The sequence below is a fragment of the Durio zibethinus genome, chromosome 9, assembly GCF_047325235.1.
Source record: "Durio zibethinus cultivar Kanyao isolate XHJ-2024 chromosome 9, ASM4732523v1, whole genome shotgun sequence".
NCBI lineage: Eukaryota > Viridiplantae > Streptophyta > Magnoliopsida > Malvales > Malvaceae > Durio > Durio zibethinus.
The window spans coordinates 28,710,873-28,737,024 of record NC_143170.1 but is presented as its reverse complement, the minus strand read 5'-3'; the positions used below and the strand labels follow the sequence as shown (position 1 = coordinate 28,737,024).

At 31.3% G+C, this 26,152-nt stretch overlaps 2 pseudogenes; both read left to right on the top strand.

Annotated features, from left to right (window-relative positions):
* Window positions 1–446: 446 nt before the first annotated feature.
* LOC111304006 (putative aquaporin TIP5-1) lies at window positions 447–19,990 on the top strand (annotated as a pseudogene).
* LOC111304015 (uncharacterized) lies at window positions 19,907–25,926 on the top strand (annotated as a pseudogene).
* Window positions 25,927–26,152: the final 226 nt, after the last annotated feature.

Sequence of the window (26,152 nt, the reverse complement as noted above, 5' to 3'; positions counted from 1 at the left end):
GAGGTTCAAAGCTATGTATGCATATTTAAATTATAGTTATCATTAAAAAATAAAAAATATTTTACAATTAAATAATTATTTATTATTATACTAATATTTTGAATCGACCTGAATCCAAATCTAAAAAAAATCATTAACAAGCCCAAGTCAAGTCCATGGATGAGTTTCAGGCTTTCAACAAATTTGATTAACATAATGGTAGAAATCGCAGAACACCCGACCAAAAAGCTCTCAACCCGGCACCTTCCATATGGCTATTGGGTGGTTAATTTTTGTACCTAAAGCACCATGAAATAGTTGCAACCTTTTTTGACTATTATAAACTTGGCTTGCCATTCATATCCTTTTATTTGTAAAGATTCAAAAGTAAAACGAATCCAAGTCTCTCTTATACGCATAAAATATTTGTTTGCCCCAAAATATCCATTTACATAATTCTTGGCTAAATGACTTTGGCATCTTTCACTTTTCGATTCCAGCAATTTATTACTTCCAATGCTCTTAGAGCCTATCTTATAGCATTTATCTCCATATTCTTTTATGTGTTTGCAGTTGTTGTTTTAGCCATGGCTTCACATTAGTGCTTTTAATTGCCTATTTTACTTTCCTGAGGTTTTTCCAAAACATTAGAAAAAAAATGATTTCCAACTTGTCATCTACCAAGGAAAGTGACGTAAGACTTGGCAACAAATCTATCTTGCCTCGTGTTGGTCGCCATTGCAAACACCTTTGCATTGTCCTCGTTAGTATACATTGCTGCAAATGTCTCTGATACACCTTTGGCTTGGCAATTTGAGGCTATATTAGTGTCCTAACAGCTCTATTTTATTGGATTTCTCATATGTTAGCCTCTGTTATGGCTTGCCTTTTGTTAAAGGTCACTACTATTTCATAGGTATGGAATGACTATTTCATCTATTGCATATGTAGTTCAATTACTTAAGATTAGAAAAAAAGTGTTGCTACTAAGGTTTATGGGAATGTACTGCTATCACGATTTTTAACAGTTGGTAGTTTAGAATATGGTGCATCCTACATTGGATAGAAAGATTTAATTATTGATAAATAAAATTAATTTTTGTATTAATTTTATTCATATTTTTAATAATTATGTTTGAACAGAAACAATTATCATATGATAAATGATTATAACTATTTGAATATCAATAGATTATTATTCATAAATGTCATGATTATATAGAAAGTCATAACCATCTAAATAGAAGTTTATGTTTATTCATTCATTATAAATAAAATTTTCAATAAAGCCATTTTCATTGTTTCGATTGGATAGTTTGAGTCTTTATTGTATCTTAAAGACATAATTACCTTTAAAAAAGTATTCTTCACACCTCAAAGCCAAAATTCTTTTATATTATTTTTCTTTTCTTATTTAATTTTTTCTAACAATTTAAAGACAATTATGAAAAATTTATATTTAAATACAAGGAAAAGAAATCGGCATGATTTGGAGATCAATATTAGAAAAGATTCAAGATGTCAAAGGATAAATGTTTCTATGGACCAAAATGTTAATTTTCATAAAGATCTTCATTAGAGGTATGTGTTTTATTTTTTGCGTAATTGCTGCTAAAAAGATTGACTGAATGAGATAAACACGTTGACTGAATGAGATAAACACGTTAACAATTTTATCTCATTAGTGTGTAAAGTCAAAACACAATATGTAAAATATTGATTACATTGCATAAGTTTATGCATATACTGAAATTGACTCCACAATTGGGTTTAATAAATTATATATTTATTTGAAAAATCAATGCTTATAAAGACTAGGATGAGAAATAGCCTGAAACATAAAAGACAAAGACATGAATTGATTTACGACCAAAAGAATTATCACTTGTTATCAAGTACTGAATTAAATTAGGTTCTAATGGAATGGCTGATTGTTTGATTGTCATGTATTGGTTATATATAGAACAAGCAAATTGTCTCATAGTTTCTATGAAAACAATCTGAAATGGGTAAAATAATTTACAATGAGAAATTAGATGCAAGTAGAAAATATATGCAAAAATAAGATTTGACTACAAAATTTATTTTATTATTAAATCATGGCACCAAAATTGAGATAATAAGTTGAGTCAATCTATTTATATAGTTCTATCTTTGTTGATCGTTATAAATTAAATGTTGATATATATATTTTTAAAATTATTATTATTAGTTAAAATTTTGACTACTGTTTAATTTTATGAAAACCAATTAAAATTAAATTGATATATGTGAATAATTACTATTAAGATATGGTGTTTCATAGATTAATTGGCGGATAATAAACCAAATAATGATTATTATCATAAACATGGGCAGAATGATATGTATTTTGCCTATTGGGTGTATTGTACTAGCAGTGATTTTCAAAATAAAATTTTATTGTGAACAATCACAAAGTGAAAATCATAAAAAGCTATCAAAGAGTTATCAATGGTTATAACAAAAAAAAGCATAACTGCTTTTCGCATATAGGATATTGATTAAACAAAAAGGCATGCCATTAAAAAATATTGAAGCATTTATTGGTTACTAGCATTTCGAAGGATGCTCATCAATGTCTATTTAGGCATGTTTATAAATTAAAAAAGAACATGCAAATTCAATGTTCCAAAGGCACCAATACATGCATGTGTTTAATTCTATTTTGTTATGGCATGGAGAACATTGGTATAGTTTACCATATATTATGAAAATGAACTAAAAGGGATGGAATTTTCTTTCTTATACATATAAGAAAGATATGGACTATGGAGATCGAATGCCATCATCCAATTAATACATTATTAGTTAAAGACAATGAAGGTATTTTTGCTTTTTATACTTGAAAAAATGCCCTTTTGTATACTGTTAAAATGAAAAGTGAACAAGTTTATGAGGTTTTCAATAGTTTCATGATAATGGAAAAGATGTGGCTAGTTATATACCATGTTAACATATAGGCTTAGATAATAATATTAGTTTGTGAAAGTCGTAAACCTTAGAGTTAGCCAATCAATGATTTAACTAATACAAATTCATCACAAATTTTTGCATGAAATATGAGTAGAACTCATATTATAATTATTTTTATACTATTTTATGAAAATGATTCTTTGGAATCATGTTTCATGACTTGCATTGATATGATGATCTAGATATGAACGTATTAGTTACAAATGATTGTAAAAGTATTTGAAATTAGAGTTAAATATGCTATAGGCTTTTATTGTATATAGGCATATTGGTCCTATGAGTAAAGTTTGAATTTACTATATATCTGAAAATATTTTGATGAATTAAAAGTGATAAATAATAGAGATATATAGGCTACAAAATAGTGGAGAAAGAAAGTTCTCATAAAATTTTGAAATCAAGTTTAAAGGTTTCAATAATTATGAACTTGGAATTGGCCATTGGGCAATTACTATATGCATTGAAAACTCATAATAATATTTAAGATAGTTGATTTACACTAAAAGCCATTATTATAAGTGAGATAATTTTAATTGCCAAATCCACATGATTTGCAGGTATGGGGTGGATTATTATGGTTGGCTTACAATAGCTGTAAGCCAAAATTCATGCCACAATCTTGATGATGTTGTCATAATTTTTTATTATATATATGGTCTAATTCATGGATTATACAAATGATTTATCTTTCTATGGTTTTATATAGCGAAAATTTCAAAGTATATTTACTTTGGAAGCCATGAGTGATTCAAAGATCTTGTGAATTTGAAAACTTTTATAATAGCAAAAAGAATGCTATTTGATCCATTTGGATGATGAAAATGGTTTTGTTCATGGTAATAAAAAATTAATAATAATATCCATGATGAAATAAATTCATATAAATATTTATAAATTGACATAAAAGTCTTAAAAAAAGAGACTATAAAAGCATGATTATATATGAAATCTGCTTATTGATGTAAACTATTATATTGAGTTAAAATATAAAATTTTTGAAACTTTTATTGAAATATTAAGATATCAACTAATTATCTTTCACTAAGGGTGGATTTAGAGGCCTCCTACTTAAAAAAAAAAAAAAACCACCAAATAGTGAAAAGATAAATGAAATGGCAACTTAATTAAGTATATATGATATCTTGATAATTGAATGAGATATTCTTTAATAAATGAATGCATACTTGCACATGGTAGGTGACGTAATGATTGTGGGACGCCAGACGTAAATTGAGTTTTTAAAATCGAGAAAAATAAAAGGAGTTGCCACCAATCCTTGTTAGGGTGTGATTAGTCACCCAAAGGTTTATCTTTTTAATAAAACTATAAAAACAGGTTTAAAGTTTACAAAAGATAAATTTTGGTCTACGAAATATCAGATTGGGTTCGGGAGTCTGTTACGTGTGGGGAAGGATTAGCACTCCCACAACGCCCATAAATTGGTACCATTTAATTACACGTTATTTTCGGTATTGGATAAAAATGGTTTTAATTTGAAATTTAACAATAATTTCCTTCATTTGGAAAAATGAAATTTTGCTAAAATTTTTATTTAGAAATATTGAGAAAATCTTTAAGTTAAAGAATTATCTTAAAATTCTCCAACATCTAGGCAGAATTTGAAATAACTCTTTTCGCTTAAGATTTAACACAACAATCCTTAAAATGAAATAACACTCTTTATAGAAAATTATTGGTGACTCTCCAACATCTAGGCAGAGTACCAAAAATTATTTCTTTTGGAGTGTTATTTTTATTTTATTTTGTAATATCACAATTTTTTTAAAAAATATGATTCTTTTTTATTATAAAATATTTTATCACCAAGTAGTAATAAAAATTAAAGATATAATAGTACAAATAATTACTGATAATAATATGCTAATGTATGTATGTCAATGAATGTTATATAAAATGAGATGCAATTTAAGAATTGGATTCTTAAGTATAACGAGACCACCCCGTCTTTTCAACATCTAGGCAGAGCTTAGATGCGACTGTTTATATTTAAGATCTCAATTTTTTATTATACCTTTTATTTATTAATCTTATTATTAATGTGAATTAAGAAATCATGTGAAAAGATTTAATGAAGTAAAATTTCCTAAATACCCCATCATCTAGGCGGCATTCGGGAACAAATTGCTTCAAATAGAATTTTCACACGTTTCCTTAAGATTTTTAGGATTTTGGAGTAAAGGCTTGAGTAGAGGTTTTGAAGGTTTGGTTTAAGGTTTAGAGGGTTTTAAGGCTTGAATTTTAGGATATGGAAAGTTTAGGGTTTTGATTTTTGAGTTTGGAGATTTTAGGGCTTGGGTTTTGAGGTTTGAGGTTTTGATTTAAGGATTTGGATTTTAGGGATTTTTGATTTTGGGTTTGGATTTTAAGGGGTTTCGGATTTTAGGGGATTTCGGATTTTTATAGGGTTTGGATTTAAGGGATTTTGGATTTTTTAGGGGTTTTAGAAACCTAAGATTTTGAAAATTAAGAATTAGTGTTTAAGGTTTTCTTTTTAAGAAAATACGAACATCTCTAAAAATCTCCAACATTTAGGCGTATTTTCAAAGCAGGTTCGATTTTAATATTTTTTGAAAATTGATTTAAAAATTTCTTATATTTATTTTTCATGAAAATTTATTAATAATAATTCCCCAACATCTAGGTGAAATTATTTTTTAGAAGAATATTTTTTATTTCCTCCAACATCTAGGCAGGGAAAATAATAATAAAAATAAATATTTTTTTTAACATTTTTAATATATTTTTAATTATTATCTATTATTAAAACAATGAGACATTTATTTTAACAAATTTAAAAATTTATCATGCAAGAATAAATAAAACAAACTCAAAATAACAAAAATAATAATATAAAAAAATTATAAAATTCAAAAAAAAAATTTTTTTTACCTAAACCAGACCGGTCAATGATAGGTTCGGCTGGATCGGAAAGGGGTTGATTTGGCGCATGGTTCGGTTGAATGATCTACAGTTTGATCCGGTTCAAACCGGTTCAATTGGATCGGTCAGCAGCCGTTGGAAGAACGGGTCCACGGGTTGGGTTGCGCGGATCCCGGGTCAGATCCGGGTCAATGCGCGGATCCTCCTTGGCCGAAACAACGTCGTTTTTGTTCTTTGGTTTTTATATATAGCTAAAAGATTTTTTTTTTGGTTTATTCTTCCTGTGTTTCAGAAAAAAAAGAGAGAGAGAGAGAGAGCTCTAAGGGAGAGCTTCGGTCGTCTCGCTATCTGACCATTGGCGGTGGTCGTCGGTGATCGAAAAAGCGTCAAAAAGTCACCATGATGCTCCTCTTGACCTCCTGAGTTTAGATCTGAGGTCCTTTTCGGGAGAACAAGCCCTGATCAACATAGATCGGGATTTAAACTTTTCTGGGTTTGCTGTTTTCTTTTTTTTTTTTGGTAAAACGAAGGCTGATCTGATTTTTTTTGTTCTTGCAAGGAGCTCGATGCTGAGGTTCCTCCCTACAGGGAAGACTGTTTATCTTTGTTTTTTTTTTGTTTCTGTTTTTATGTTTCTGTTTGGGTTTGGTGTGGTGTTTTGATGGGTGAGGGGTTGATTGGGGTTAGGATTTTTTGGTGTGTCTGGAAGTGAAGAACTGTCTGAAAGATTTTGAGGGGATGTCCACGAGAAAGCTTTCAGAAATGGGGGTCTGAGAGATTTTTTTTTTAAAGGGGATCCGAGAGTTTTTGAATGGGTTCAAAAGGGGATCTAGGTGGTTGTATGGTGGCTGTAGGTGGCTGTAGGCTGGTGAACGTAGGGGCTGGTCAAAGGGCTGTAGGGTGGCTAGTTGGGGGCGACAGCAATGCTAGCCACCCTACTTTCTATTTTTCTATTTTTTTATGTTTTTATTTTTTTATAAAATTAATAATTATATATTTTTTAAAATTATTATTATTATTAAAATTAAAATAGTAGACCCGGACAAAATTGGTGTCTACAGCTGTCCCTCTTTGCACATTATTGAGAATCAAGAATAGGGTAAAGACAAAGACAACGATTTTGTCTGAAAGTAAATCATGATTTTTTTTTAAAACACAAAACGATTGGGATGACATCGCAAGTTGAAAAATAATTAATCGATCGAGATAACATCGCGAATCGAATTTATGCTCGGAGATCTTACAAATCATGCCCGTAGGTCATCCAGAATCATGCTCGGAGGTCTTACAGAATCGATTGGGATAACACCGCAAGTTAAAAATAAAAAATCATTCAGGATAACACCGCGAATAGAATTTATGCCCGAAAGACTTAGAAATCATGCTCAAAGGTCTTACAGAATCGACTGGGATAACACCGTAAGTCGAAAGATAAGAAATCGATCGAAATAACACCACGAATCAAAATTATGCCCGGAGGTCTTAGAAATCATGCCCGGAGGTCTTACAGAATTGATTGGGATAACACTGCAAGTCAAAAATAAAGAATCAATCGAGATAATACCGCGCATCGAATTTATACCTAGAGGACTTAGAAATCATGCCCGAAGGTCTTACAGAATCGATTGGGATAACACCACAAGTCAAAAATTAAAGAATCGATCAGGATAACATCGCCAATCGAATTTATGGAGGACTTAGAAATCATGCTCGGAGGTTTTACATAATTTATTGGGATAACACCACAAGTCAAAAGATAAAGAATCGATCGGGATAACATCGTGAATCGAATTTATGCCCGGAGGTCTTAGAAATCATGCCCGGAGGTCTCACAGAATTGACTGGAATAACATCACATGTCAAAAATAAAAAATCGATCGGGATAACATCGCGAATCGAATTTATACCTGAAAGACTTAGAAATCATACCTGAAGGTCTTACAGAATCGACTGGGATAACACTGCAAGTCGAAAGATAAAAAATCGATTGAAATAATATTGCGAATCAAAATTATACCCGGAGGTCTTAGAAATTATGCCCGGAGGTCTTACAAAATTTATTGGGATAACACCACAAGTCAAAAGATAAAGAATCGATCGAAATAACACCGCGAATCAAATTTATGCCCGGAGGTCTTAGAAATCATACCCGAAGGTCTTACAGAATTGATTGGGATAACACCGTAAGTCAAAAATAAAGAATCGATCAGGATAACACCGCGAATCAAATTTATGCTCGGAGGACTTAGAAATCATGCCCAGAGATCTTAGAGATTACGCCCGGAGGTCATACAAATCTTAAAATCTTTGAATGCTCCTCATAATCAGAGGCAATGAAACTTTAAAAATTTAAAAAGTTTTTTTAAAATGGTTTTTCCCCAATCAGAGTTAATGAATGCAATCAATGATACAAATGTCCATCTTGATCAAATGATGCTAATGGAAATGTTGATAAAAATACAAATTTTAATGCAAATGCAAGAATACGAATGCTTGATGCAACTATATTTGACAATGACAATGTTATTTTCATGTAAATGCTCCTACAAATACCTTTTCTTAGGATGTGGATGCCATGGTAGTGCAAATATGAATTTTCTTACGGTGCGAATGCAAATATCTTATGCAAGTGCAAATGCAAGTGATGCAAATGCGAATGTCTTTCTTGTGGTACAGATGTAGGTGATGCAAATGCAAATATCCTTTTCATGATGCACAGATGAGCGATGCAAATTTGAATATCTCTTTTTTTTTTGTAGGTTAAATGTCTTTCTCATGATATAAGTAATGCAAATGCAAAATCTTTCAAAAGGTTATGCATCGAGAATTTTTATTCTGGATAGAACTTTGAAACTCTAAAACTTCTTTTCGGGCCAAATAAACTGGGCTTAAAACCTCATTTGAGGTCAAATAAACTGGGCGTAAATATCATTGATGGCCAGATAAACTGGGCTTAAATATTTATTTAAGGCCAGATAAACTGGGCTTAAAGCCTCATTTGAGGTCAGATAAACTGGGTTTAAAGCCTTATTGATGGCCAGATAAACTGGGCTTAAAACTTCATTTGAGGCCAGATAAATTGGGTTTAAAACATCATTGATGGCCAGATAAACTAGGCTTAAAACTTCATTTGAGGCAAAATAAACTGGGCTTAAATGTCATTGATGGCCAGATAAACTGGGCTTAAAACTTCATTTGAGGCTAGATAAACTGGGCTTAAAGATTCATTAATGGCCAGATAAACTGGGCTTAAAACTTCATTTGAGACCAGATAAACTGGGCTTAAAGATTCATTAATGGCCAGATAAACTAGACATAATCTTCATTTGAGGCCAGATAAACTGGGCTTAAAGTTTTTTTTTTTTAGAATTTGGCGATCCCTATCAAAAATAAAAAAAAGGTGAGGATTTTGTTTCTAAATGGATGTAATAGTTCTGTAGATAGTGATGTTGATTCAAAAGGTTCCAATCCTTGAAGGGAGTGAAAGAGGCATGCAAGCTCACAAATGAAACACAAACTTTTCTAAAAGCATGAATTCCTTGAAAATCAAACATATTCAACATTTTTCTTAGTCTCCAAATGCGACATTTTGATATATGTCAAGATCAGCTGTAAGGGCTTGAGATTTTAAAGGGTTGTTTGGGAATAATCAACCCCTCTCAGACTTCTATAGCTTTGATATTTCAGGTCTTTCAAAAAGGTTTGGCTTTACTTTTGTTTAGCATCCACCATACTTAATATCAGGAGTGACCTTTTAAGGTTGGCTCTAGACTATCCTTTTGAGGGTTTTCACCATAAAGTCATTTTTATTTTTATTTTTCTCTTTTTTTTTTTTACACCATGCACTTAAGAATTCAAATCTAATCCAAAAGAGGAAAAGAATTTTTTTTCAAAAAGGTTTAACGGTTCCAACAGAAGATTAGGTAATAAAAAGAAAACTCAAAAAATTCATGTTCATTTTTTTAAGAGAAACTCTTCAAGTTTAAGCTTTCATACCTGATCCAATATGCATTTTTCAAAGGTTGTAATGTAGGTTAAGGTTCATGGTTGCCAAAGAAAATGATAAAAAGGCCTAAAATAAGTATTTAAGGGTATTTGAAACTAAGGATCATTTTTCATTGGAAGGATACACTCTAAGGTATATTCTATTTTATGCTTTCCACCTATTCATTTCTTTCTTTTTTCTTTATTTTATTCTTCTTTTCTTTTTTTTTTTTTTTTTTGCATCCTTTCACTGAGTAGATTCAAAACTTTTATGAACTTTTATATTGGGTTTGTGCCCCTATCACATGAGATTCCATTAGACATTCTCATTCTTATCCTTCAAATGCATTCTTTTTTTTTTGCCCCCAATATGGAAGGTGATCCTTAGTCAGGGTTTATTTTGAAAGAATTTAATCAGGCTCAAAGGGGTAACAAGAGATAAATTTTTATTTTTGTGAAGAGATAATGAAAGATGGCCATTTGTCACTTCAAACATAAACACTTAAATTGAAGATTACTCTTCAGGAAAATGAACTTGAAAAAAGGTTTTTTATCTCAAAAATTTTTTGGTTTTTTTTTGTTTCTTTTTTTAAAAAAAAAAAACCTTGACTTTGTCATGACCTTTTTGGATTTGCTCAAAAAAAATTTTTTTTAGTGCATGATGTCATAACCAATTTTTTCTTTTTTTTTTTTTTGCTCTCTTTTTTTTTATGCCCCCATAGCTCACACCTAGATTCATTTTGCCAGTAACACGTTTATGAAAGATGTCCTATTTTAGCAAACCACTCATAATGAAAGTAATTACAAGAGAAGGGTCATATGAAATGGATAAGAAAAGGATTATGTAGGGTAAACATGTTTAAAGTATCAAATGATCTAAGTTACTCCACAAAAAGAGAACAAAAAGGTTAATCATAACTCAAGTTACCTTAGAGGTAATGAGGTATTTCTTTTCTGACAAATATACCTCAAGACAAAGGATCGGGTTAATTTTAGGATAAAAAGCTAAAAGGGTAGTATGCTTAAGTGCATTTTACAAAACTTGGATTTGAAAATTTTGGAACTGCAGTATAATCTTGTCATATTAAAATATTGCATTTGAATTCTAAAAAAGAAAGTCATATAGACTTGATTTTCTAGGAATCACACATTTTTTAATGATTGTTTCATTTGTTCATTGCCTTAAAAAAGAATATTACCAACAATATCAGGTGAAAATAAGGTTCACAAATTCAAATTCAAGGTATCAAGGGGTCATGACCAATGAAATGGGGTCAACTGAATGAGCAAATTGGCATTTAGGTATTTGGAAAATTCCTAATAATGATCGCCAATTCATCTTAGACTCAAAACTTCATTTTTTTTTGCTTCTTTTTTTCAAGATATTTCTCTAACCTCGGTACTTAACCACATGGGGCTTTATTCATATCTAACATCTTCTTTTTTTAAAAAAAAAAAAACCAACTATATATCAAAACTTACATGAAATAAAACACTATGATACACAATATTTACTCATGCAATGCAAACCTTAAGACTTGACCAAAAAAAATTTATCATCTTGATCATACTCTTGAGATGATATTCAAAGTTACATAAACAAAAGTTTTCCCCTTGATGTTTCAACTTTAGCATCATTAACTTGCAACTTTACTACTATCAATCATCAAAACTGCCAACTAGCTCTTTAAACTTTGCATCATCTACCTCGATCAAAGCTTGAACTTTATCCTTGAAGGCAGTACAATCTTTTATGAAATGCCCCTTAACTCTATCATGAAATTCACATTTAGCATTAGGATCATACCACTCGGGTACGGAGGATTTCTGGGTCTTGCAGGAACAATAAAAATCATATGATTATTTATTAGTAAAGTAAAGAGCCAAACGTAAGGTATTGAAAGTGAATGATACACTTTGGCTCTCTTTCTCTTATGACTTTGTGAATGGCTTAAGTTGATCCTTGGTTCTGTTCATGGTGAAGGAATTTGAGCACACAGATGAAGTGATTGAGAAAAATCATCGATCGAAAATATTGGTTGGGGACAATATGGTAGCCATTGTGAATAATTATCCGTTGGATCTTCCTGCATCATGGTGAGATTTCTCTTATTTTTCCCTTTAACAATTATTTCTTGGGCTTGTTTTGCAAAAATATCTCCTCCTTTTTCATCACTAGTATTTATAATTTTTCCTCTTCTTATTTCATCCTCAATTCTACCCACAGCAAACAATAAATTCGTGAACTCTGATAAAGTATTACTGATCAACTTATCATAATAGAGAGAAGGAAGGGTATCCACAAATAGGGAATTCAACTCCCTATTGGTAAGAGGTGGTTGTACTTGCGATGCCATTTCTTCCATCTAACAACATATTCTTTGTAGCTCTCATTGGGGTTCTTTCTCATATTTTGAAGGGTTAATCGATCTAGAGCCAACTCCAACATATACTGGTATTGCTTCAAGAATGCCCATGATAAATCTCTCCAAGTACGAATTTGACTACTTTTCAGACTATGATACCAATTAGTTGCTGCCCTAGTCAAACTTTCTTGAAAGTCATGAATAAGCAGCTTTTCATCACTAGCATACCCAACCATTTTGTGACAGTATTGAGCTAAATGTATTTTAGGACATCCATTTTCGTTATACTTTTCGAAATCTGGGGCTTTGAATTTTGATGGAATAATAAGATCAGGTACTAGACTAAGTTCACTGGCGCCAACATTCTCGTACACATCATAGCTTTCAATTACTTTTAATCTCCCTTATAACAGATCATACTTATCTTTATCACTATATCTTCTGATAGATCTAGCACCCTTTTCAATTTTTTCAATTCTTTATGATCATCCACATTAGGCACAGTAGTGAAGTCGTGAGGAATATGCCCAGGATTGACATTTGTCTGAACTTATAGTAACTTGGCAAAATGGCCAATATAAGGTTGATGAGTTGTTGGCGGTGCTTGTGACATATGGGGATCTTGAACATATATGAACCTAGATAGATACAATGGTGTCTCGACAGATGTTTCCTCCCTTGTCCTGTGCATCTTAACAACTCTTTTTCTTTTTGTCAATTCCACTATCATCTATTTTAATTCTACCAGTTGTCTATTCACATTTTGTTGCATTCCCGTAACTATTTCATTGATCTCTCCTTGGGCCTTTTCTACTCTATCCATTCGATCTACATCTTTATTTTTCATGACTCTGGTACAAACTCGAGTGCTATAAGTGTGCAGACAACTGACCTTGTTTCCTATGATAGCTATCTTTGAACCTTTTATTAATTATCAGAAGTCAGAAATGCACAACATGAATTTTATTATAAAAAATCTTTTGGCCTTGAAGATTTAACAAAAGCATATTCACAATCATTATCTTTTGTCTTTAACTAGCATGAAAAATAATGAAATCATGATGTATGATGTACAAGCCATAATTCCTCTTGATTCAACTCCAAAGCACTAATCCTTGCTTCCAATTGATCTCTCATTTTCGTCACTCTGATTCCCACCAAGACAAACATTTTATTCCAGAACTTAGATAAAAAATTCTAGATTACTACCCTTATTAAATGAATATCACAAAGACAATGACACACGAAGTATGAATACATGAATACAATGGCTACAGAATGTCATGAAATGCATATATGCCTATGACAATGAATTTTTATATGTATAAATGACCCAAATGAAAATTTTTATCAACCATGAATGTGTATGTAAGGAATGTTATGTTGCAGGGATAGCGGGATATGAAATGTAACGTTTGTTCCATATGACCCTACCATTCATGAATTTATATGCATGAAATGCAATGACATATTTACATGAATGATGAGATGTATTCCTATGACTAATACAAAATACTTGTATGGAATGTATGAACCTATTAAGTGCATGTTACATGGAATGCAATGCTTGTATTATGCCAACCTAGTGAAACTGACACTATCTTTTATTATGTATATGGGATGTGATACATGTATTATTTTTTATGATGTATGAAATGCAAAAGATGAAACAAAATAAAATTTTTTTTTAAAAGGAAAAACAAAATAACTAGGACATGAAAATTGATTTTTTGATTGGGCCAATAAATAAAGAATTTAAGAAAAATCTTTAATTTTTCTGAAAACCTTTTTGTTTTTTTTTTTTGGCTTGTTGGATAATGCTTAAAAAAAATCACTTTATTCTAAAATATTTTATGAAATTATAAAATTTGAACAATTACCAAATGAATAAACTGCATGTAAAGAGAAAATTTATCTTTTTAGAAAATGCTTTTCTTTTATCATCCATTTCTGGTTATTTCTATAAAAAGATCACAAGGTTCATATAGCTTACGATATGCTAGGTTAAGGTTTATGCTTCTAACGGTTCTCAGACTATTCCTCACATCATTGTCCGTTACAAACTAGTAAGGTTTTTCGATCCTCACCCATTATAGGCTACTAATGGAAATGGTTCAATTTGAGTGGAAGTGTTTTGCTAGCAAATGCGGAGGTTATCACCTCACGAGAGCGTAGCTATTTCACTTCCTCCTAAAGGGAAAAAGCTCGGGTCTAGAGCTCATGCATGCAAGTAAATATGCAAAGTGTGTGCGAAGTAATGTATTAATCAAAATAACATGAATAAATCATAAACACAAAATCAAAATAAAGTAATAGCTAACAAGCAATTTATTTTATTTATTAACTTGTATGTATATATTTTTTAAAAATTAAAATAAAAAGAATTAAATTAAATATCAGATAAAACCAATTAAATCCAACAACTATTAATAGCGCATAACTAAAATTTGGCCTGACTCTCAAAAGTCCCCAGTGGAGTCGTCAAGCTGTCATAACGGTTTTGAGACCATCAGACGTAAATTGAGTTTTTAAAATCGAGAAAAATAAAAAGAGTCGCCACCAATCTTTGTTAGGGTGTGATTGGTCACCCAAAGGTTTATCTTTTTAATAAAACTATAAAAATGGGTTTAAAGTTTATAAAAAAGATAAATTTTGGTCTATGAAATACCAGATTGGGTCCGGGAGTTGGTTACATGTAGGGAAGGATTAGCACCCCCACAACGCCCATAAATTGCTACCATTTAATTACGCGTTATTTTCGGTATTGGATAAAAATGGTTTTAATTTGAAATTTAACAATAATTTCCTTCATTTGGAAAAATAAAATTTTGCTAAAATTTTTATTTAAAAATATTGAGAAAATCATTAAGTTAAAGAATTATCTTAAAATTCTCCAACATCTAGGTAAAATTTGAAATAACTCTTTTCGCTTAAGATTTAACACAACAATCCTTAAAATGAAATAACACTCTTTATAGAAAATTATTGGTGACTCTCCAACATCTAGGTAGAGTACCAAGAATTATTTCTTTTGGAATGTTATTTTTATTTTATTTTGTAATATCACAATTTTTATTTAAAGTATGATTCTTTTTCATTATAAAATATTTTATCACCAAGTAGTAATAAAAATTAAAGATAGAATAGTACAAATAATTACTGATAATAATATGCTAACGTATGTATGCCAATGAATGTTATATAAAATGAGATGCAATTTAAGAATTGGATTCTTAAGTATAATGAGACCATCTCGACTTTCCAACATCTAGGCAGAGCTTAGGTGCGACTGTTTATATTAAAGATCCTAATTTTTTATTATACCTTTTATTTATTAATCTTATTATTAATGTGAATTAAAAAATCATGTGAAAAGATTTAACGAAGTAAAATTTTCTAAATACCCCATCATCTAGGCGGCATTCGAGAATAAATTGCTTCAAATAGAATTTTCACACGTGTCCTTAAGATTTTTAAGATTTTGGACTAAGGGCTTGAGTAGAGGTTTTGAAGGTTTGGTTTTAAGGTTTAGAGGGTTTTAAGGCTTGAATTTTAGGATATGGAAAGTTTAGGGTTTTGATTTTTGAGTTTGGAGATTTTAGGGTTTGGGTTTTGAGGTTTGAGGTTTTGATTTAAGGATTTGGATTTTAGGGATTTTGGATTTTGGGTTTGGATTTTAAGGGGTTTCAGATTTTAGGGGATTTCGGATTTTTATGGGGTTTGGATTTAAGGGATTTTGAATTTTTTAGGGGTTTTAGAAACCTAAGATTTTGAAAATTAAGAATTAGTGTTTAAGGTTTCATTTTTAAGAAAATACGAACATCTCTAAAAATCTCCAATATCTAGGCGAATTTTCGAAGCAGGTTCGATTTTAATATTTTTTGAAAATTGATTTAAAATTTTCTTATATTTATTTTTCATGAAAATTTATTAATAATAATTCCCCAATATCTAGGCGGAATTATTTTTTAGAAAAATATTTTTTATTCCCTCCAACATCTAGGCAGGGAAAATAATAATAAAAATAAATATTTTTTTGAACATTTTTAATATATTTTTAATTATTATCTATTATTAAAACAATGAGACATTTATTCTAACAAATTTAAAAATTTATCAGGCAAGAATAAATAAAACAAACTTAAAATAACAAAAATAATAATATAAAAAAATTAGAAAATTCAAAAAAAAAAATTTTTTTTACGTAAATCGGACCGGTCAATGACCAGTTCAGTTGGACCGAAAGAGGTCGATTCGGTGCACGGTTCGGTTGAACGGTCTACGATTTGATCCGATTCAAACCGGTTTAATTGGACCGATCAGCAGCTGTTGGAAGAGCGGGTCCATGGGTTGGGTTACGCGGATCCTGGGTCGGATCTGGGTCAACGCACGGATCCTCCTTGGCCGAAACGACATCGTTTTGGTTCTTTGTTTTTTATATATAACTGAAATTTTTTTTTTTGGTTTATTCTTTTTGCATTTTAAAAAAAAAGGGAAAGAAAGAGAGAGCTTTGAGGGAGAGCTCTGGCTGTCTCGCCGTCCGACAGCCGGCGGTGGTCATCAGTGATCGAAAAAGCATCAAAAAGTCACCACGATGCTCCTCTCGCCCTCCTAAGTTCAGATCCGTGGTCCTTTTCGAGAAAACAAGTCTCGATTGACGTAGATCAAGGTTTGAACTTTTCTGGGTTTGCTGTTTTCTTTTTTTTTTTTGTAAAACGAAGGCTGATCTGATTTTTTTTATTCTTGCAGGGAGCTCGGCGCTGAGGTTCCTCCCTACGGGGAGGACTGTCTGTCTTTGTTTTTTTTTGTTTCTATTTTTACGTTTCTGTTTGGGTTTAGTGTGGTGTTTTAATGGGTGTGGGGTTGATTGGGGTTAGGATTTTTCGGTGTGTCTGAAGGTGAAGAACTGTCTGAAAGATTTCGAGGGGATGTCCACGAGAGAGCTTTCAAAAAGGGGGGTCTGAGAGATTTTTTTTTAGAGGGGATTCGAGAGATTTTTTTTTTTAGAGGGGATCCGAGAGTTTTTGAATGGGTTCAAAAGAGGATCTAGGTGGCTGTAGGCTAGTGAGTGTGAGGGCTGGTCAGAGGGCTGTAGGGTGGCTAGTCGGGGGCGACAGCAGCGCCAGCCACCCTACTTTCTGTTTTTCTCTTTTTTATTTTTTTATTTTTTTGTTTTTTTTGTTTTTTTATAAAATTAATAATTATATTTTTTTTAAATTAATATTATTATTAAAATTAAAATAGTAGACCCGGATAAAATCGGTGTCTACAGTAGGGGTGATAAGAATCAAAGGAAATAAAAATTAGCACCATAGTGTTGTAAGATTTTAGTATAATTTTATGAGCAAATTATACAAACTAATAAGTTTAAACACTTATTAAAGTAAAATCATAAAAAGGTTCTTAAAAATATTAAAAGGACTAAAATCGTTTGACATATTCATTAAGTGTATTCAATTGTACTAAAAGTATAATTATAATAAAAATGTATATAAGTATGAAAATAGAATGGTTGAGATTAATAATATAGAGTTATAGCCATAACCAAAACCAACTATTTCTTAAAATGATAAGAATGAGGCAACAATGTTTGGAGCATATAAATGATATCCAAAATGAAAAGTTTAGACATATTAGCCTAAAATGATTATATTAGATATTCAATCTCAAGTGGGGGTAATTACCATAAAAGAAAATTGCGTTCCAAAATATTTAGTTAGTAGTACTACAAGTAGAATGGATTTAAACCCTTACTATTAGACACCGATAATGAGAAACAAACTTTGAATTAGTAACCTCTAATTACAAAGTTTAATGGGTAAAAACAAGTTACTGTTATGTGTCTGTTAAATACTAGTAAAAACCATTTAAATTTTAGAAACTAGTGTGATCCATAGCATGGGAAGAATGAGTTTTTATACTCTTAATGGAATTTTAAACGCCTAAAGTAATAGAGACATAATGGAAACTCTACCTATATAAACAAAAAAGTGGTGCCGCATCAACAAGAAGAATTGGAGTCTTTCCTGTAAATATTTATGAATAAGATAAGCACATGGTCATAATAGTGTGAAAAGTTGTTATAAACCTCTAATAGAAGAATAAATAAGTATTATGTATGTTATATATTCAATTCTAACACTAGGAGTTGATGTTTAATCTGTGAATACCATTAACTTCATTAGAATTATAAGATATATATGCTAATTGAAGATTTAAATCGAGAGATACCTTTTTGTATTCATAATATTTATTTGTGTGAAAAGTAAAATTTAAGCACCAACATTCTAAACTAGTAAGGGATTGTTGGTAGTTTAAAATGTGGTGCATCCCATATTGGATAGAAAGATTTAATTATTGATAAATAAAATTAATTTTTGTATTAATTTTATTCATTTTTTAAATAATTATGTTTGAACAGAAACAATTATCATATAACAAATTATCATAGCTTTTTTAATATAAATAGATTATTATTCATAAAGGTCATGATTATACACAAGATCATAATCATTTGAATAGAAGTTTATGTCTATTCATTTATTATAAATAAAATTTTAAATATAGCCATTTTCACTGCTTTTGATTGAAAAGTTTAAGGTTTTATTGTATCCTAAAAACATAATTGCCTTTAAAAAAATATTCTTTACTCCTCAAAGTTAAAATTCTTTTCTATTATTTCTCTTTTCTTATTTATTTGTTTTAACATTAACTTCATTTACAAGAACAGATTTTTCTCTTGTTCTGTTTTTCATTACCTTTAAATGGTAAACTTTGCAGTAAGAAAACTGCAATACAACTTTGTTTAATTATTTAACACTATGTTTGATTGGATGAAAGAGAAAAGGGGATAAAACAGAGGAAACTTATTGTTATATTTGCTACAAATGATGAAAAATGAAAGAAGGGCAAGTATATAATAAAACAACACAATTAGTTCAAATTTCATGATAGTTTTCTTTTCATTTTTCTCTAATTTATGAAAATATTGGATTTCTTGGATGTGAAGTAGAGTAAATCTATTCATTTTCCTTTCCATTTTTTTTATGAAAAATTAGTGATTTTTTTTGTCCTCATTTTTCCTTCAACCTATTTCATTCCTTCATCTTTTTCTTCCCCAGAACAACAATGTTTTACAGAAATCATAGTAAAAAAAAAGGATAAATGATTTTGCACTTCTTTCTTAAGAAGCTTTACAAGAACAATCAAATTCAAAGATTTGTGCTAAAAGTTTTTGGAAGGTCAAATGCTTCTGACTTCGAAGGAAAGCAAATTTATTTAAAAGTGCCTGTAATTTTTACAGCATGTCCCAACTTATACGATTGTAAATGAAATGACTGGATTAGAAGCATCCATGCTAGATGGTGTGCTTGCATTCACATTGGTATACACTTTATGCTGCTGGTGACCGTAGAGCTCGTCCATTTGGGACCGTTGAACCCTTGGTAGTAGGATTGATGGCAGGAGCCATGGTCTTAGCAGCTGGTCAGTTCTCTGGAAGGTCAATGAACCCTGCATTGGCCCTTGGGTCTGCTGTCATTGCTGGTTGCTTCAAAAACCAAGCAATTTACTAGGTTGGACCCCTCATTGGAGCCGCTGTTGCAGGGCTTCTACGTGGCATTGTTGCTTTCCTAGGTGAAGCATCAGTTTCTGGAACTGGGGTTTAGCCCTTTTTTTCTCCTATGCTAAGTTTGTTTTTTAAATTCTCTTTTAGGCCAGCAAGTTCCGTTGGGATTGCGCTTTAAGTCAACCATTTAATACTTGGATTCAATCTATATCGTTTCATTTCTTTTCTAGCTTTAAGACTGATTAAGGGAAATTTCTTTTGACACAATAAATAAGTTGTGATAAGCCTTCTGACTTGCGAGTTGGGTGAGAAGCCAAGAGTTCATTTATACCCCATATAAGCAAATCATTCCATTGCCATTGAATAGCAGAACTAGAGAACAAGAAAGAAAAGAAAAGGCCTCATGAAACTATGCCTAATTACCAAGAAAAGTATCTCTCTCTTACTCTCTTTCTAGCTTTATTGGTATGTTTTCTTCCTGGCATGCCAATTCTGCCCAAGTAGAGAAGCTGAGGCCTTGCTCAAATGGAAAGAAAGCCTTGGAAATCAGTCCATTCTCCATTCATGGGTCACTCCAGCTCCTGCCAATGCTACTACTCAGAGTCCATACAGATGGCGTGGAATAACCTGCAACAATTCAGGAAACATAATTAAAATAAATCTTGCATACACAGATCTGAAAGGTACCATTGAAAACTTAGATTTTCTTCCTTCCCACACCTTCTTCGGCTCGATCTTAAAGTAAACCAGCTCACAGGCAAAATACCTTCCAACATTGGTTTGCTTTCAAAACTCCAGTTCCTTGATCTTTCCACAAATTCTTTTAACAGCCAGCTTCCTATCTCTCTTGCCAATCTCACTCGAGTTTATGAGCTTGATATTTCACGAAACAACATAACGGGTGAATTGTACCCATCTTTATTCCCTGATGGAACTAGTTGATTGAAAATTGGCCTCATTAGTCTCAAAATTTTCTCCTTCAAGATACTCTAATAAGTGGCAGAATTTCTAATGAGATGGGGAATTTGAAACATCTTTCTTTGCTAGCTCTAGATGGGAGTCATTTCTATGGTCCTATCCCTCCATCTTTGGGTAATTTAGTTTAACTATTCTACAGCTTTCCAGTCTTCAACTTTCAGGAAATATTCCTGTTAGTTTTGGAACTTTACGCAAGTTAACTGTTCTGTATTTGCACATAAACCACTTAACTGGTTTTGTACCGGAAGAGTTGGGAAATCGTTCATCATTAGTAGTTCTACATCTGGCTATCAACAACTTTAGTGGTAACTTATCATCACAAGTTTGTGGAGGTAGAAAGCTTGTCAATTTCAGTGCCTCCTTCAACAACTTCTCAGGTCCCATCCCAAAAAGCCCGAAGAAATGCAATACCTTGTACAGAGTTCGGCTTAAATATAATTAACTTACAAGAAACATAGCCCAAGATTTTGGTGTGTACCCAAACCTCACATATATTGACTTGAGTTACAACAAATTGAGTGGTGAGCTCTCATCAAATTAGGGAGAATGTCAGAATTTGACACTGCTAAAAGCTGTCGGTAATATGATATGTAATAAGTGTTGGGAAATCAACACATATACACAGCACCTACACACAAAATAGTAAGCTCAAATCAAGAATAAGAACACATAAATATATTTGTTTCGGCCTAACTCAAAATAACCTACTCCAAACCTAACCCACTAACAAATAAATCTTTACAACTATGAGACTTTTAGAATGAGAAAAGTTACCAAAAACTCCTTATTCAAAACTTAACCTAAAACCAAATTACACTCTTTTAATAGCCTACTCACCTAGCTATTCTCTTGATGTCTAACTATTTGGGATTACCAAATGAAAACCAAAACATCTTATTTATCAGTGTAAAACCCCTTATACCTTTACTAAACTCTCGATATGGGATATAAAACAAACCTAAACTCATTTTAACTTTTGATGTGGGATTATGAGATTTAAGGCAAATCCCAATAAATCCTCCCTTGACTTGAATCTCCAAACATTTCAATAGTATCTGCAAAGCTGACATGCTTGCTTGCCCTTCTTCTTTTTCTTCATTGCAGGAATCTCAACAACTGAGCCTCCATTAAGCATGTACAAAGTGATTTTTGACTCTATTCCCTTGTAGAATCACACTACCATTCTTGTACACTTTTAACCAATCATTACTACCATATGTGTACCCCTGAGAAGCTAACTCACCTAAAGCAATCAAATTGTAGTTACAACTTGGTACATACCTTACATGAGGAAGCATCCTAACAGCACTATTGTGAGATCTAAGGCGAACACTCCCAATGCCTTGAATCTGTACCTTTTAATTGTTGGCAACCATAATATCCCCATACTTCTCAATCTCTTATAACTCCACCAAGCAACTCCTAGCATTGCAAATATGAACTATAACATCTGAATCCAAAACCCAACCTTTATCATCTTTCAAAGTCTAAATCTCATCTATATAAGTCATTAAAATGACATCATCATCATCAAACACAACAATAGTAGTATCACTCTTTCCTTCATCGATTTTTTTACGTCAATTGCCTTTTTGAAAACAGTCATATCCTTTCTCAACTTCTTGCAGCATACTTGGATATGTCCTTTTTCACCATAATAATAACATTTTATACCATTATAATATCTATTTTTTGACTTGGATCTCCCCATCAATCTTCTTTTGGGTCTTCCCTCAATCAAAACCTTTTATAGCTAATGTACTCTCTCCTAGTGATGAGTTTTATGTTCTCATAAACCTTTTGTTCTCATGCAACATGATAGTTAAATAATCCAACTTCATAGTAGATCTAACCACCAACAAAGTTTAAACTAAAGGTCTATAGGACTTGGGCAAAGATGACAACAAAATTAAAGCCTCTCTTTATCTTTTAACTCATCAATAGAAATAGTCAGAAATTAAGAAACCAATCTATTAAACTTATTCGATGATTATGAAAATTAGTACCTTCTTTTATTTTCAGAGAATACAGATCCATCTTCAAATATAACCTATTAGTTAATGACTTTGATATATAAATACCCTCAAGCTTATCTCACAAACTCTTTAGAGTACTCTCAATCAATACAATATACTTGACCTCTAGGGCTAGCTCCAATCTAATAGTACTAACAATTTTTTTCTTAATATTATTCCAATTACAGTCAGACATTCCCTTAGGCTTACTACTCTCTAATGCCTGAACTCTTGTTGTACTAATATATCTTGAATCATACTTTGTCATAACATAAAATTACTCTTTCCATCAAATAATGGAACCTCAAACTTAGGCATAGGCATACTAGACATATATTCTTCATACATTTTGAAATACTTGCTTCATGATCTCTTGAGCTTGCCTTTTCTTCCCATAAACCTCAAACTTCGCTCTAATACCACTTGTTAAGGATCATCATAGCTCTGATACCATTTGTTGAGAAATTAACATGTACATACAGTACCCACATATAAAATAACAAGCTCAATCAAGAAAAAAAATACATAAATATATTTGTTTCAACCCAACTCAAAATGACATACTCTAAACCTAATCCACTAACAAATAAATCTTTACAATTATGAGACTTTTGGAATGAGAAAAGTCACCAAAACTCCTTACTCAAAACTTAACCTAAAACCCAATTACACCTTTTTAATAGCTTACTCACCTAGCTATTCTCTTGGTGTCTAACTATTTGGGATTACTAAATGAAAACCCAAACATCTTATTTATAAGGGTGAAACCCTTTATACTTTTACTAAACTCCTGATATAAGATACAAAACAAACTCAAACTTACTTAGCTTTCGATGTGGGATCATAAGATTCAAGGCAAATCCCAATAGTATGATCCTAAATGAAATTAATCAGTTGAACCAATTAGTGGAGCTTGACCTTTCTTCCAACCAACTTTCAAGAATCATTCCTTCACAAGTTAGAAAATTATCAAAATTGTTTTCCTTAAGCTTTGATGATAATAAGCTTTTAGGTAAAAAACTTGCAGGAATTGGTAGAGTATCGAATTTGTAATCTTTAGATCTCTTGACAAATAGACTCAGTAGGCCAATTCCACATCAATTAAGGGATTATTCCAAGCTGCAAAATTTACATTTGAATGAAAATCGCTTGAATGGCACAATTCCATATCAAATTGGTAATCTTGAGCTTTACAAGATTGATAAGATTTGAGTTATAATTCACTTTCTGGAAAGATACCATGACAAGTTAGGAAGCTTACAAATTTGGAAAACTTGAACCTATCCTACAACAATCTTTCTAGTGAAATTCCTTTTTCACTTAGCAATCTTTGGAGCTTGGTGTCTGTTCCTCTTTTGAACAACTTCTTTTTGTCAACTCAATCAGAGGCTTTTAGAAACAACAAAGATCTATGCAATGAAAGACAAGTTTTAAAACCCTGCAATGCCACATCTACAAAGAAAAACGATGAAAGTGATAAGAACAAGATTGTTGTTATTGTTGTTGCATCTTTGGCAAGTACATCAATCTGTGTAATGGTTTGTATATGGATTTTAGCATTTTTTCATCAAAGATCAATAAATCAGTCCAAACTTGAAGGCATACCAATAAGTGAAAATCTTTTCTCAACCTGATAGTTTAATGGGAAATTCATGTACAAAGACATCCTTGAAGCTATAAAGTGCTAGAAAATTTAAGAAAATAGAAATAAAAAGAAAGAAGAAAATATGACTTTGAGGCATGAAGAACATTATCTTAAAGACAATTATGCCTATAGGATACAACAAAGCCTTAAAATCTCTGTAAATCAGAAGTAGTGAAAATGGTCAGGCAGAAAGATCTTTTTAAAATAAATGAATAGCCACCAATCAAGCCAATTCAAAAAAGTCATGACATTCTGTATAGTTATGTTTTTTTGTTTAAATAAACTTTATTTAAATAATTATGTTTTCCTATTCAGATATGTTTATTTGGACCATCATATTTTCTCCATTTAAACATGTTTATTCAGAATTAGTAATATTCTGAAATAAATAAAAAAATTTAAAAGATTTAAAAATTAAATCTATTTGCCAAAGTGTCCAAGTGCCTATCACAAACGTATTTTGTGAGAATGCAAAGTGATTGAGGTCTGTGGAAGTTGCCTAAACCCAAAACCGAGGGACATATAACCCCAAATAAACTGCTAAACTTGGACTATATGAATTTAGCAATTTAACAAAAGTTTAAGTTGTTTGACCATTTATATTTGCATTGAGTTTGATTGGTCCACATTCGTGTTTTTGCCAAACGACAGAGCACAATTGAAACCCATGGTGAATTAAAAGTGTAACCTCCCAATTCTATATCGGGATACTTTGAGAATTTGCTATAATATATGTGTAATGATGTCGTTTGTAAGACAAAATTATGAAATCTTCATGTTAAAATGGACAATACTTTATTGGTTGAGTGCGAATCTTCACAAATTGTATAAAAGCTGTCACCAATTGTATGGGAGTTAAGTGCGTGATCTGTATGCTTTGTGTTGGGCTTTGTCTAACATTTAGTGTAATTCAATAGATTTGTGTGCTATGTGTTTTATGTTAAGCTTGACGGGGATGTCAAGCTTTAACGGAGGGAGTTTGTAACGCCCCAATCCCATATGAGATTAGTTTGGGGTTCTGCTATGATATATATAAAGAGGTACTTTTTATGAGATAAAATTGTGAGACTTTTAAATCAAAGTCAATAATACTTCACAAATTAGGTGCAGATCTCCACATAGAGTGTATCTTGGTTATGAGTTATTTGACAATTTGTATATTCATGTCATATTTATGTATTTATATCGTATTTTATATAAAAATTATATGTCACAATTTGTGTCGAATCAAAAATAAGAAAACTTTTTTGGATTTTTTTAAAATTCATATATAATTATTATTAAAATTTTAAATTGTATTACTTTTATATATTTTTTTTCATATCGTATTCATATTTTAGATTGTAAGTTTTCTCACTAACCTTTGAACTAGCTGGATATTATTTATAAAATTCTCATACATTGATATTCAGTTGAGACAAAATTAATCGAGTAACAAAGGCTATAAGGAAACTCGGAATGATTTTCCGCCCTCGTAAGGATTATAGCCTGGCCTAGCTTCTTGAGTATTTACTTCATTTCATGGTCTAGAATTTTATTTTTATATATAGGTAGTCCGAGATATCATAATAATATGTTTAATTGTGCTATGTCTATATGCATCGACTACTTTTTCTTTCTGTGCTAATTAATCACACAAAACATGCTCATTAATTCAAGCGACTGATTAAATATTACTTACCATATATAAACAAGAAAGAAAAATGAGAAATTAGTTTTACAG